Source organism: Arachis ipaensis, chromosome B1, assembly GCF_059453495.1.
Source record: "Arachis ipaensis isolate K30076 ecotype BB chromosome B1, ASM5945349v1, whole genome shotgun sequence".
In the NCBI taxonomy this organism is placed as follows: domain Eukaryota; kingdom Viridiplantae; phylum Streptophyta; class Magnoliopsida; order Fabales; family Fabaceae; genus Arachis; species Arachis ipaensis.
This window is the reverse complement of record NC_142436.1, coordinates 91,644,407-91,658,650: the sequence shown is the minus strand read 5'-3', so window position 1 is coordinate 91,658,650 and position 14,244 is coordinate 91,644,407. Positions and strand designations below refer to the sequence as shown.

Here is a 14,244-nt window from a genome sequence, read left to right as displayed (position 1 = left end):
TTTAAATTAACTAATTGTTTTAAATTTAATTTAATTTGATTTAATTTTTCCTTTCTTAATTTTCAAATTTTTAATTTTAATTCTAATTTAAAAACAAAAATACTTTTATTTTATTTTATCAAATTTTTGAAAATTCTTCTCCCTCATCTCCTTCTAATTATTTATTTATTTACTAATACTTCTCTTCATCTAAGAATTCGAACCCACTCCTCACCCTTGGGTTTGGATTCTCATCTTTTCCTTCTTCTATTCTTATCTTCTTCTACTCACGTAAAGAAATCTCTATACTGTGACATAGAGGATTCCATATTTTCTTTTCTGTTTTCTTCTTTTTCATATGAGCAGGAACAAGGATAAGAACATTCTTGTTGAAGCTGATCCTGAACCTGAAAGGACTCTGAAGAGGAAGCTAAGGGAAGCTAAAGCACAACTCTCTGGAGAAAATCTGACAGAAATTTTCGAAAAAGAAGGAGACATGACCGAAAATAATAACAATGCAAGGAAGATGCTTGGTGACTTTACTGCACCTAATTCCAATTTACATGGAAGAAGCATCTCAATTCCTGCCATTGGAGCAAACAACTTTGAGCTTAAAGCTCAATTAGTTTCTCTGATGCAATAGAACTGCAAGTTTTATGGTCTTCCATCAGAAGATCCTTTTCAGTTTTTAACTGAATTCTTGCAGATCTGTGATACTGTTAAGACCAATGGGGTTGAGCCCGAGGTCTACAGGCTTATGCTTTTCCCATTTGTTGTAAGAGACAGAGCTAGAATATGGTTGGACTCTCAACCTAAGGATAGCCTGAACTCTTGGGATAAGCTGGTCACGACTTTCTTAGCCAAGTTCTTTCCTCCTCAAAAGCTTAGCAAGCTTAGAGTGGATGTTCAAACCTTCAAACAAAAGGAAGGTGAATCCCTCTATGAAGCTTGGGAGAGATACAAGGAACTGACCAAAAAGTGTCCTTCTGACATGCTTTCAGAATGGACCATCCTGGATATATTCTATGATGGTCTGTCTGAATTATCAAAGATGTCATTGGACCATTCTGCAAGTGGATCCATTCACCTAAAGAAAATGCCTGCAGAAGCTCAAGAACTCATTGACATGGTTGCAAATAACCAGTTCATGTACACTTCTGAAAGGAATCCTGTGAATAATGGGACGCCTATGAGGAAGGGAGTTCTTGAAATTGATACTCTGAATGCCATATTGGCTCAAAATAAAATATTGACTCAACAAGTCAATATGATCTCTCAGAGTCTGAATGGATTGAAGGAATCATCTGACAGTACTAAAGAGGCATCTTCTGAAGAAGAAGCTTATGATTTTGAGAACCCTGCAATAGCAGAGGTGAATTACATGGGTGAACCCTATGGAAACACCTATAATCCCTCGTGGAGAAATCATCCAAATTTCTCATGGAAGGATCAACAAAAGCCTCAACAAGGCTTTAATAATGGTGGAAGAAACAGGTTTAGCAATAGCAAGCCTTTTTCATCATCCACTCAGCAACAGACAGAGAGTTCTGAGCAGAATCCATCTAGCTTAGCAAATATAGTCTCTGATCTATCTAAGGCCACTGTAAGTTTCATGAATGAAACACGGTCCTCCATTAGGAATTTGAAGGCACAAGTGGGCCAACTAAGTAAAAGAGTCACTGAAACTCCTCCTAGTACTCTCCCAAGCAATACAGAAGAAAATCCAAAGAGAGAGTGCAAGGCCATTGATTTAACCATCATGGCCGAACCTACAAGGGAGGAGGAGGACGTGAATCCTAGTGAGGAAGACCTCCTGGGACGTCCAGTGACCAATAAGGAATTTCCCTTTGAGGAACCAAAGGAATTTGAGGCTCAATTAGAGACCATAGAGATTCTATTGAACCTCCTTCTACCCTTCATGAGCTCTGATGAGTATTCTTCTTCAGAAGAGAATGAGGATGTTACTGAAGAGCAAGTTGCCAAGTACCTTGGTGCAATCATAAAGTTGAAAGCCAAATTATTTGGTAATGAGACTTGGGAAGATGAACCTCCCTTGCTCACCAATGAACTGAGTGATCCGGATCAACTGACATTGCCTCAGAAGAAATAGGATCCTGGAAAGTTCTTAATACCTTGTACCATAGGCACTATGACCTTTGAGAAGGCTCTATGTGACCTTGGGTCAGGGATAAACCTCATGCCACTCTCTATAATGGAGAAACTGGGAATCTTTGAGGTGCAAGCTGCCAGAATCTCATTAGAGATGGCAGACAACTCAAGAAAACAGGCTTATGTTCTAGTAGAGGACGTGCTAGTAAAGGTTGAAGGCCTTTACATCCCTGCTGATTTTATAATCCTAGACACTGGAAAGGAAGAGGATGAATCCATCATCCTTGGAAGACCCTTCCTAGCCACAGCAAGAGCTGTGATTGATGTGGATAGAGGAGAGTTGGTCCTTCAACTGAATGAGGATAACCTTGTGTTTAAAACTCAAGGATCTCCTTCTGTAACCATGGAGAGGAAGCATGAAGAGCTTCTCTCACTGCAGAGTCAACCAAAGCCCCCACAGTCAAACTCTAAGTTTGGTGTTAGGAGGCCACAACCAAACACTAAGTTTGGTGTTGAACCCCCACATTCAAACTCTAAGTTTGGTGTTGGGAGGTTCCAACCTTGCTCTGATTATCTGTGAGGCTCCATGAGAGCTCACTGTCAAGCTATTAACATTAAAGAAGCGTTTGTTGGGAGGCAACCCAATGTTATTTAATTATATCTATTTTATTTTCTCTTTGTTATTTCATGTTTTATTAGGTTGATGATCATGTGAAGTCAAAAAACTACTAAAAAAAATCAAAAACAGAATGAAAAACAGCATTAAAAATAGCACACCCTGGAGGAGAGGCATGCTGGCGTTAAACGCCAGAAACAAGCATCTGTCTGGCGTTTAACGCCAGAAACAAGCACCAAGCTGGCGTTTAATGCCAGAACCAAGCATCTACCTGGCGTTAAACGCCAGAAACAAGCTGCATTTGGGCGTTTAACGCCAGAAACAGGCAGCAGTCTAGCATTAAATGCCAAGATTGCACAGCAAGGGCGTTTTACACGCCTAACTGGGGCAGGGATGTTAAGTCCTTGAACCCACTTGATCTGTGGACACCACAGAATCCCCTCAGGATCTATGGACCCCACAGGATCCCTACTTTTTCTTCTCTCTCCTCTTCACTCCTTTTCATAACTCTCTTCCCCAAATACCCTTCACCAATCAACTCATTCACTCTTCTCCATCACCTCTTCACCACTCACATCCATCCTCTCTTCCCCAAAAACCCCACCTACCTTCAAAATTCAAACTATTTTCCCTCCCAAACCTAACCCTAATGGCCGAACTTTAACACCCCCCTCACTCCTATATAAACCCCTCACTCCTTCATTTTCACACAAAGCAACCCTCTCTTCTTCTCCTTGGCCGAATACATCTTCTTCCCCCATCTCCTCCATTTTCTTCTTCTTCTACTACTTTCTTTCTTCTTTTGCTCGAGGACGAGCAAACATTTTAAGTTTGGTGTGGTAAATGCATAGCTTTTTGTTTTTCCATAACCATTTATGGCACCTAAGGCCAGAGAAACCTCTAGAAAGAGGAAAGGGAAGGCAATTGCTTCCACCTCTGAGTCATGAGAGATGGAGAGATTCATCTCAAAGGTCCATCAAGACCACTTCTATAAAGTTGTGGCCACGAAGAAAGTGATCCCTGAGGTTCCTTTCAAGCTAAAAAAGAATGAGTATCCAGAGACCCAACTTGAGATCCAAAGAAGAGGTTGGGAAGCTCTCACCAACCCCATTCAACAAGTTAGGATCCTAATAGTTCAAGAGTTCTATGCAAACACATGGATCACTAGAAACCATGATCAAAGTGTGAACCCGAATCCAAAGCATTGGCTTACCATGGTTCGGGGAAAATACTTAGATTTCAGTCCGAAAAATGTAAGGCTGGCGTTCAACTTGCCAATGATGGAAGAGAACGCACGCCCCTACACAAGAAGGGTCAACTTTGATCAAAGGTTGGACCAAGTCCTCATAGACATATGTGAGGAAGGAGCTCAATGGAAAATTGACTCAAGAGGCAAGCCGGTTCAACTAAGAAGGCATGACCTCAAACCAGTGGCTAGGGGATGGCTAGAGTTCATTCAACGCTCAATCATTCCTACTAGTAACCGGTCTGAAGTTACTATAGACCAGGCCATCATGATCCATAGTATCATGATTGGAGAGGAGGTGGAAGTTCATGAGATCATACCTCAAGAACTTTACAAGGTGGCTGACAAGTCCTCCACTTGGGCAAGGTTAGCCTTTCCTCACCTCATATGCCACCTCTGTAATTCGGCTGGAATTGACATAGAGGGAGACATCCTCATTGAAGAGGATAAGCCCATTACTAAAAAAAGGATGGAGCAAACAAGAGATCATGGAACTCAACAAAAGTATGAGGAAATTCCTCACCATGAAATCCCTGAGATGCCTCAGGGGATGCACTTTCCTCCACAAAACTATTGGGAGCAAATCAATACCTCCCTAGAAGAATTAAGTTCCAATATGAGACAACTAAGGGTGGAGCACCAAGAGCATTCCATCATCCTCCATGAAATTAGAGAAGATCAAAGAGCCATGAGGGAGGAGCAACAAAGGCAAGGAAGAGACATAGAGGAGCTCAAAAGCACCATTGGTTTTACAAGAAGAGGAAGACACCACCCTCACTAAGGTGGACTCATTCCTTAATCTCCTTGTCTATTTATTTTCTGTTTTTGGTTTCCATGCTTCATGTTTAATTATGTTTGTGTGTTTACTATATGATCATTAGTGTCTAAGTGTCTATGTCTTAAAGCTATGAATGTCCTATGAATCCATCACCTCTCTTAAATGAAAACTGTTTTAAAAACAAAAGAACAAGAAGTACAGGGTTTCGAATTCATCCTTGAAACTAGTTTAATTATTTTGATATGGTGACAATACTTTTTGTTTTCTGAATGAATGCTTGAACAGTGCATATGTCTTTTGAATTTGATGTTTATGAATGTTAAATATGTTGGCTCTTGAAGAATAAGGAAAAAGGAGAAATATTATTTGATAATCTGAACAATCATAAAAATGATTCTTGAAGCAAGAAAAAGCAGTGAATACAAAAGCTTGTAGAAAAAAAAGAAAAGAAAAAAAAAATAGCGAAAAAAAAGAAAAAAAAAGAAAAAGCAAACAGAAAAAGCCAAAAGCTCTTTTAACCAAAAGGCAAGAGCAAAAAGCCAATAGCCCTTAAAATCAAAAGGCAAGGGTAAATAAAAAGGATCCAAGGCTTTGAGCATCAGTGGATAGGAGGGCCTAACGGAATAAAATCCTGGCCTAAGCGGCTAAACCAAGCTGTCCCTAACCATGTGCTTGTGGCATGAAGGTGTCAAGTGAAAGCTTGAGACTGAGCGGTTAAAGTCAAGGTCCAAAGCAAAAAAAAAAGAGTGTGCTTAAGAACCCTGGACACCTCTAATTGGGGACTTTAGCAAAGCTGAGTCACAATCTGAAAAGGTTCACCCAGTTATGTGTCTGTGGCATTTATGTATCCGGTGGTAATACTGGAAAACAAAGTGCTTAGGGCCACGGCCAAGACTCATAAAGTAGCTGTGTTCAAGAATCAACATACTGAACTAGGAGAATCAATAACACTATCTGAACTCTGAGTTCCTATAGATGCCAATCATTCTGAATCTCAATGGATAAAGCGAGATGCCAAAACTATTCAAGAGGCAAAAAGCTACAAGTCCCGCTCATCTGATTGGAGCTATGTTTCATTGATAGTTTGGAATTTATAGTATATTCTCTTCTTTTTATCCTATTTGATTTTCAGTTACTTGGGGACAAGCAACAATTTAAGTTTGGTGTTGTGATGAGCGGATAATTTATACGCTTTTTGGCATTGTTTTTACATAGTTTTTCAGTATAATTTAGTTAGTTTTTAGTATATTTTTATTAGTTTTTAAATAAAAATCACATTTCTGGATTTTACTATGAGTTTGTGTGTTTTTCTATGATTTCAAGTATTTACTGCCTGAAATTGAGGGACTTGAGCAAAAATTAGATTCAGAGGTTGAAGAAGGACTGCAGATGCTGCTGGATTCTGACCTCCCTGCACTCAAAGTTGATTTTCTGGAGCTACAGAACTCCAAATGGCGCGCTCTTAATTGCGTTAGAAAGTAGACATCCAGGGCTTTCCAACAATGGATAATAGTCCATACTTTGCTCGAGTTTAGACGATGTAAACCGGCGTTCAACGCCAGTTCCATGCTGCATTCTGGAGTTAAACGCTAGAAACAGGTTGCAAAGTGGAGTTAAACGCCAGAAACAGGTTGCAAAGTGGAGTTAAACGCCAGAAACAGGTTACAAACTGACGTTCAACTCCAAGAGAAGCCTCTACACGTGTAAAGCTCAATGCTCAGTCCAAGCACACACCAAGTAGGCCCCGAAAATGGATTTCTGCATCATTTACTCATTTCTGTAAACCCTAATAACTAGTTTAGCATAAATAGGACTTTTTACTATTGTATTTACATCTTTGGAACATCTTTTGTTCATCTTTGGATTATCTTTTGATCCTTTGATCACGTTTAGGGGGCTGGCCATTCGGCCATGCCTGGACCTTATCACTTATGTATTTTCAACGGTAGAGTTTCTACACTTCATAGATTAAGGTGTAGAGCTCTGCTGTTTCTCATGAATTAATACAAAGTACTACTATTTTTCTATTCAATTCAAGCTTATTCCTTCTTTAAGATATCCATTCGCACCCAAGAACATGATGAATGTGATGATTATGTAACGCTCATCATCATTCTCACCTATAAACGCGTGCCTGATAAACACTTCCGTTCTACATGCAAACAAGCTAGAATGAGTATCTCTTAGATATCTAATACAGAGGACCGAGTCCGAGATATTAGAATCTTCGTGGTATAAGTTAGAACCCATGGACGGCCATTCTTGAGATTTGGAAAGTCTAAACCTTGTTTGTGGTATTCTGAGTAGGATTTGGGAAGGGATGGCTGTGACGAGCTTCAAACTCGCAAGTGCTGAGCGTAGTGACAGACGCAAAAGGATAGTAAATCCTATTCCAGTATGATTGAGAACCGACAGATGATTAGCCATGCAGTGACAGCGCATTGGACCATTTTCACAGAGAGGATGGGATGTAGCCATTGACAACGGTGATGCCCTACATAAAGCTTGCCATGGAAAGGAGTAGGAATGATTGGATGAAGACAGCAGGAAAGCAGAGGTTCAGAGGAATGAAAGGCATCTCTATACGCTTATCTGAAATTCTCACCAATGAATTACATAAGTATCTCTATCCTAGTTTATATTTCAATTATGTTTTAATTATCAAATCTCCATAACTATCTGAATCTGCCTGACTGAGATTTACAAGGTGACCATAGCTTGCTTCAAGCCGACAATCTCCGTGGGATCGACCCTTACTCACATAAGGTTTATTACTTGGACGACCCAGTGCACTTGCTGGTTAGTTGTGCGGAATTGTGACAAAGTGTGATTCACGTTTGAGAGCACCAAGCCATTGGCGCCATTGTTGAAGATCACGATTTCGCATACCAATAGGCTAGGTTCAAAGTTGGACAAACAGATTGCAAATGCCTCAAGGAAGAAGAAAACGAAAGCTTTAAACAAGGTAAAAGTCATGTTCTTTAAATATGTGGTGATTGAGTTTAATTTTCTTGTTAATAGTTTTACTAATATGTGAGTTTATTATTTCCAGTTAAACCTCTTTGATTCTGCATCAGTGGTGCATCCAAATTCCAGCCAATATCAAGAACGTGTTATGAATTATCAGTTTAGGAAACCAGCAGCAGGGGATAGTTTTTTGGTCTATATTTACAGATGTAAAGATTAGTTTTTTGGGTGTATTTCTGAATTTTCTTGTGTTTGATATTTTACATTTATATATTTTCAGATGCTGTTGTTTATGTTATAAATTATTGTTTTGTTTAGTTTTTATGGTTTTTGGTTTTATGGTTTAGGGTTTAGGGTTTATGGTTTTAGGGTTTTAGGGTTTAAGGTTTAGGGTTTTAGGGTTTAGGTTTTAGGATTTAGGTTTTAGGCTTTAGGGTTTTAGGTATTTAGGGTATATATTTGGATGTTTATGGGTTATATTTGTATGCATATTTAGGGTTTAGGGTTTAGGGTTTAGACTTTAGGATTTTAAAAAGTAGGGTTTAGGGTTTAGGGTTTAGGGTTTTAGGTTTTAGGGTTTAGGGTTTAGTGTTTAGGGTTTTAGGGTTTTAAGGTTTAGGTTTTAGGATTTAGGGTTTAGGGTTTAGGATTTTAGTGTTTTAGGTATTTATGGTTTAGGGTTATAGGGTTTTAGGGTTTTAGGGTTTAGGGTTTAGGGTATTTATGGTATATATTTGGGTGTATAAGGGTGATATTTGGGTGCATAAGTAAAGTAATTGGGTGCATTATTTGGTTTGGTTTTGTTTTCCTTTGTTTTCTATGTACCTGTAATTTACAGCCTTTGAATACAGCACAGACAGTTTATTTATCCAAACAAATTTCATAATACAATTTAATAAAATATTCACAAAATGGGCTTAACAAAGCTGCAGTCAATCACTGTCAATTTCAATGTCATAAGAATCTACTTAACAATATGGGCTTAACAAAGCTGCAGATGGCTTCGACAATCTCGTTGTTTCACTTCCCTTGATCGCTGCATCTCTGTCACGATTCATGTCATGAAAAAGAATCCGGGAAGCAAATTCAACTCTGAAGTGGTCGACCTCCGCCTACAGTTTGAAAGAATATTATTTGAATTAAATCTATTAATTTAGAAAAGTAATAGAGAGATATATAGTTTTAAACATAATTACCTGAGTCCAATTGTCCCACTCATACTTCCCCTTTTTAACATTTTGATGCTCAATTATTTCAAGCCATTTCATGACATAAATAGCACAATCATACCTGAAAACCAAAAATAATTTACCAAATTAAAATAGGACAGCAATTGAAAACACAATTTTTCAGAGTGAAATATATGTACTCTATGTTTTGGCCTGAAATGTCAATGTAAGGAGGCTCAATTTCACGATCTTTTCTTTTGAGAGGTGCTCCCTCAGCATATACTCTAATTCTTGAAATCACATACCCCTAAAAATAAAAAACAAAGCCGAATATAAGAAGGAATAAGTCAAATAAATCAATACACCCAAATATAAATAATATACACCCTACTTTGATTTGAAATGCACCCAAATTTCATAACGCAAAAAACATGTCCAACTTACAATAAACTTATTTAGCTTCATTCTGTCTTTGGAGGGACACGTCTTGTGGTAGGGGTCAAGTATATAAAACTTTTTCTTTCTTACATCAGCCAACCACATCCACCAATGATTTGAATAGCAAGCAGGCGCAAAAATCTAAAACATCTCCACATTGAACAATGTTTTAGTTCAATTCATAGATAACCAAAGAATTGTGATGAGAAGTTTTAGAAATGAAAACTTACGTATGGAGGTGATGCTAATTTTTTCCGGTCCAAAAAGGGTAAAAACATTGGGTAGTCTTCAACTTTAAATGGCTTTTTGGACTTTGGGTGTAAGAACTTTCCATTTGGATGATTGCCAATGGCCATGTTTTGCAGCATTTGTGAAACACCAAAAGAAATCGTTTAATGCACCCAAAAGATAACAAAATGCACCCAAAATTTTAAATATTACACCTTACCACAATATTAGGAGGGAGACAGTAGATTTCTTCCTCAAATCTTTTAATATTATGTTGGTTGAGGATTAGGCACATGGAAGTCACAATCTAGAAAAATAAAACAGCCAAATTAATTACATCAATTAATATTGCAGTCACATTTCATAACATAATTAGTAATCTTGTTCTGATCTTACGTCAGCTTCAATATATGAAGTAGCTTTTAAGGATGCAAAGTGGAATCTTGACAGCACCAACGGTTGTTAGGCATTCAGTGTGCAAATTAAATCATACTCATCAGTACTGTCGTCTGGGTATGTCCTTATACGTGTCGCCCAGAGGTAGCATTTTTCTTTCATTTCGGCTGACATTAAATTTCTCCTCATAGGAGTTTTAAATTTGTCAAAAGTCTGGCCCACGGTTTGCTTTTCAGTTGCAGAGTTTTACCTTCTGGGAAATCTGGTGTTTTCTTTTCTCCACTCTTTGCAATCATTTCCACCAGCACATCTAATTCTTCTATTAGTATTGTGGTTTCTGGACTTTTTACCACCTGAGCTTCTCTTGCCCAACAACCTCTTGGGTCTGTGTTTCTTCTTGGCTTGAATCAGTCAAGCCAAGACTGAATAATGGCAACGGTAATTCTTTAGGTATATAGGACGCTGTCCTGGCCATCATCAATAGTGTAGCAGCAGTCGCTTCAGGGGCTGGATTCCTGCGTGTTAACATATATCATACTATAAGAATGAGAATAAACGAATGATATTGAAAATTAATTTATATTTTGATGAACTTACATTTTAGATGGAGTTGGTGGCATTGTTGGTGTGCTTTCATCAACTTTTGGGGGTTCTGGAGTGTTGTGAAAAATCAATTTCAGCTTAAATATCAGGATATATACCCAAATAAGATAACAATATACCCAAAAAATAACGAACTGCACCCGAATAATTTTGCTCACCTCTCTGTTGGGGGGATGGTTCAAATGGTGGCATAGGGCTTTCTAATGTTGCCTGGGATGAAAGCAGGCATAGTTGAATTGGAACTCTAAACAAGACAAAAATAAAATGTTAAGAAAACCCTTTTAAAATAGATTAGAGGGGTTGAAATTTCATTATAAAACTTACATATCAAGCGGTTGAGAGGATGGCCGAAAAACGATGATGTGTTGTTGAGCTGGGTCACTCAACAATTCTTCTTCCCGACTAAACTTGAAATACATCCAAATAAGATAACAATGCACTCAAATAATAACCAAATGCACCCCGAAATGCTCTTTTTTTTAGAACTTACGTAGTTGCAGATTTTTGGTTTTTTTCTTGCCTTTTTTTTTCTTGAATAAAACTTTAAAGGGCTCTTTGTTCTAAAAAAATATATACAGAATTAGAAGAATCGGGTAAAAAAAGAATTTAGAAAATGGTATGAGAAAAAGAAATTACATGGAATCCAAAGGTTTGTTTACACTGCTTTGCTCCATTTGTCCTTGAAATAAAGGATCAGTCTCGGTTGCTAAGCTCACCTCCGGCATTCTAAGTACAGAATAAATATCATTCAGTATATCAAAATTCTATCAATTAACAGAAGATAAATAATCAGCAACTAAAACACCCTAAAAAAGGTAATATGCACCCAAATTCAACATACCCTTTTTGACGTTGTCTTAAAAATTCTTCTATTGTTTCAGTTCCAATTTTAGTTCTGACAGTACATTCAAAAGTACATGTTAACAAAATATAATTGTGATTACAGAGTTTAAGATAGGTTTAGAAAGTATCTTACCCATCGTAGGAATGATTTTCTTCTTCTGAAGACGAATCCTCAATTACGTGCTTCCTTTTTTTGGATTGCATCCTGAAAATCAAAAAATTATGAATCAAACAAATACAACAATAATGATGATGAGATACTGTCGAAGGCAGTTCATACTTTTTGGTAGCAGTGTGAATTTTTTGCTTGTTTTTTGTTTTTTAACTAGCAAGGATTCTTCACTCCTGATATTAAATGAGAGACAATGTGTTAATACATTAAATTTTGATAGAAACAGGAAAGAAAGTGATGATAATTTCAGAATCTTACTCATCAGTGGATTCACTTTTGATCTCTAAACTGGAATCCTCCAAAATTTTCTTTCTCTTTCTGGATTCCATTATGGAAAGCAAACACTTATTAGGGAAAAACAACCTAAAATTGACAAAATGCACCAAAAAATATTACTTACATTTTGGCTCCCCTTTTAGGTTGTTTCCTTGTAGGTTCCTCTGAGTCTTCTTCCAACTCAGACTCAGAGGAAACATCAACATCAGTCTCTGATGAATCATTCTCAAAGGAAGAACTTGGTTCCTTTCTTTTTTGTTTTTTGTTTTCTTCTTTTTTTTTTTCTTTTTCTTTTATTTCTTTCAGTTTCTTTTTTGTCTTTGCCATCTTGACGATGCCCTGAAATAGTAGAAATGTTAGTTTACAGCATCTAGATAAATAAAACACACACAAATTAGAGAACGCATTCTGTTTGCTTACCATATGGCCATCTATCTTTGCTCTAATTCTTGCAACCAGCTACTCTCTATTCCAGTTGCTAACCCAGGGCACTGCAGCTTTTCCCTCTCCTTTCTTCTCCTTGTTTTTAACGAGATGGAAATAAATTATCATCAAGGCATAAAGGCACCCGTCAATTGATTTTTTATTTTTCAGACGGAAATTTGTTATGCCTTTAATGATGAAATTAAGCACATGGGCTCCCCAGTTACCCTCTATTATTTTCTCCATCTGAAAAATTGGAGCTATGTGCGTAGGTGATACTTTGGTTATTGTAATTGGCAGCAAGAACGCCATCTGAATATAGAGGATGAAAATCCTCTTAAACATCAGCTGATCTTGTTCATTTTCAACACCGATGCTCATCATCTCATCGGTCAGCTGCTTTAGAGTGTTGCCCTAGAACCTTCTAAAAATGAGTTGGTTCTCTTCGGAGAGATTCTTATAACTCACTTTTTCAGAAAATAGATCTCCTACAAAAAAATAATTTATTACTTGAAATGCACCCAAATATGATTCATATGAACCCAAATATCACTTGTGTGCACCCAAATATCACTCACATGCACCCCAAATATTGCTCATGTGCACCCAAATATCACTCACATGCACCCAGATATCACTCATGTGCACCCAAATATCACTCATATGCATCTAAATCTATTACTTGATTACATGAGATCAGAATAAGATAATGCAAAGAATACATTACAGATAATGAAACTATAGAGGTTTTCTGTAATCAATTACCTGATGCATTGAGGCTAAGGACATCTCCTATTATTTTTCGGTCTAATCTTAAAGGAACCATAGCTGGTTTCTAGTGTATTTTTCCCCAATATAAAGGAGTTAGCCAACTCCTTTAAAAGTTTGTGAGGCACATTCATAGGTGGGATGTGCATGAGTTCCCCAAATCCTAATTCACGAAAAATTGCTTTCTTTGATTCACTCATCTTTTCAAATTTTTCACTCAGTAGTCTGGTAGCACACTTCAAGTCTTTGGTTTGCTGTAAACAAAGCAAAACTAGAGTCATTTAAATAACCTATATTTGTATTAGGAAAAATTGACTTGTTGTAAGATATATCTATATATATATATATATATATATATATATATATATATATATATATATATATATATATATATATATATTCACTTAAAGAAATACTATTCCACTTTGTTTTTGGTTGTCATTTTTACTGCAAGGAAAAAGAAATACTATTAATAGATAAAAAATGTACCCAAATACCAGAGCTATACACCTAAAAACCAGTCACGTGCACCCAAATTCTAGCCACAAACACCCAAATCCAGTCCTATACACATTTTGTTTTTTTTTTCAATTAGACAAAATTAAACAAGTAAAATCATAAATTAAACGAGTTCAGAATGATATTTTTGTTCAAAATGCCACTAGAAGCACCAGTCACATTCTATACTGACATATACACCCAGAAATGCTCCATACACAGTTTATATGTATACAAACCTACTTAAAAGGCCTCCTAACATTCACAAAACAGAGTTTATATCTATACACCCAAAAATCATTTCACTTGAACTACGTAAAATAGCGTAAACAACTTGAAGAGTTTCATTAGAACAGTAATATGAGATCTAAACCTAGAACAGTCAAACAGAGAGAAAAATACCACGATATAGTACTTCGATTTCGAAATCAGAAATAGAAATGTGAAGAACCTAGATGAAAAATGAAACAGTACCATGAATGATGTTTGTTCGTTCTTTTTAGTATTTTTTGATGAAGATTTGAATATTTGCTTCTTGATTTGTTGTACTTTTTGCGAGGACTTGGACGGTTTCTTCAGAGCTTTTCTTTGTTTTGAACGTGGCTTGAATCTCGAGCGCTTGGGTGTTGATTGAGGTAGAAGAGGAAGAGTTTTTCATTATGAGCACGTGTTGGAGCAAGTGAAACTGTTGAGTGTCGCGCGTGGTTTTCACGTTCGAGTGTGGTGTGTGGGTGC

General features: G+C 37.1%; 1 non-coding gene across 1 annotated transcript; it reads right to left on the bottom strand.

Moving 5' to 3' along the window:
- Nucleotides 1-868: 868 nt before the first annotated feature.
- LOC148577459 (small nucleolar RNA R71) lies at nt 869-976 on the bottom strand. Its single transcript, XR_015904420.1, has one exon. It is a non-coding gene; the product is annotated as a small nucleolar RNA R71 (small nucleolar RNA).
- Between the last annotated feature and the right edge of the window lie 13,268 nt (nt 977-14,244).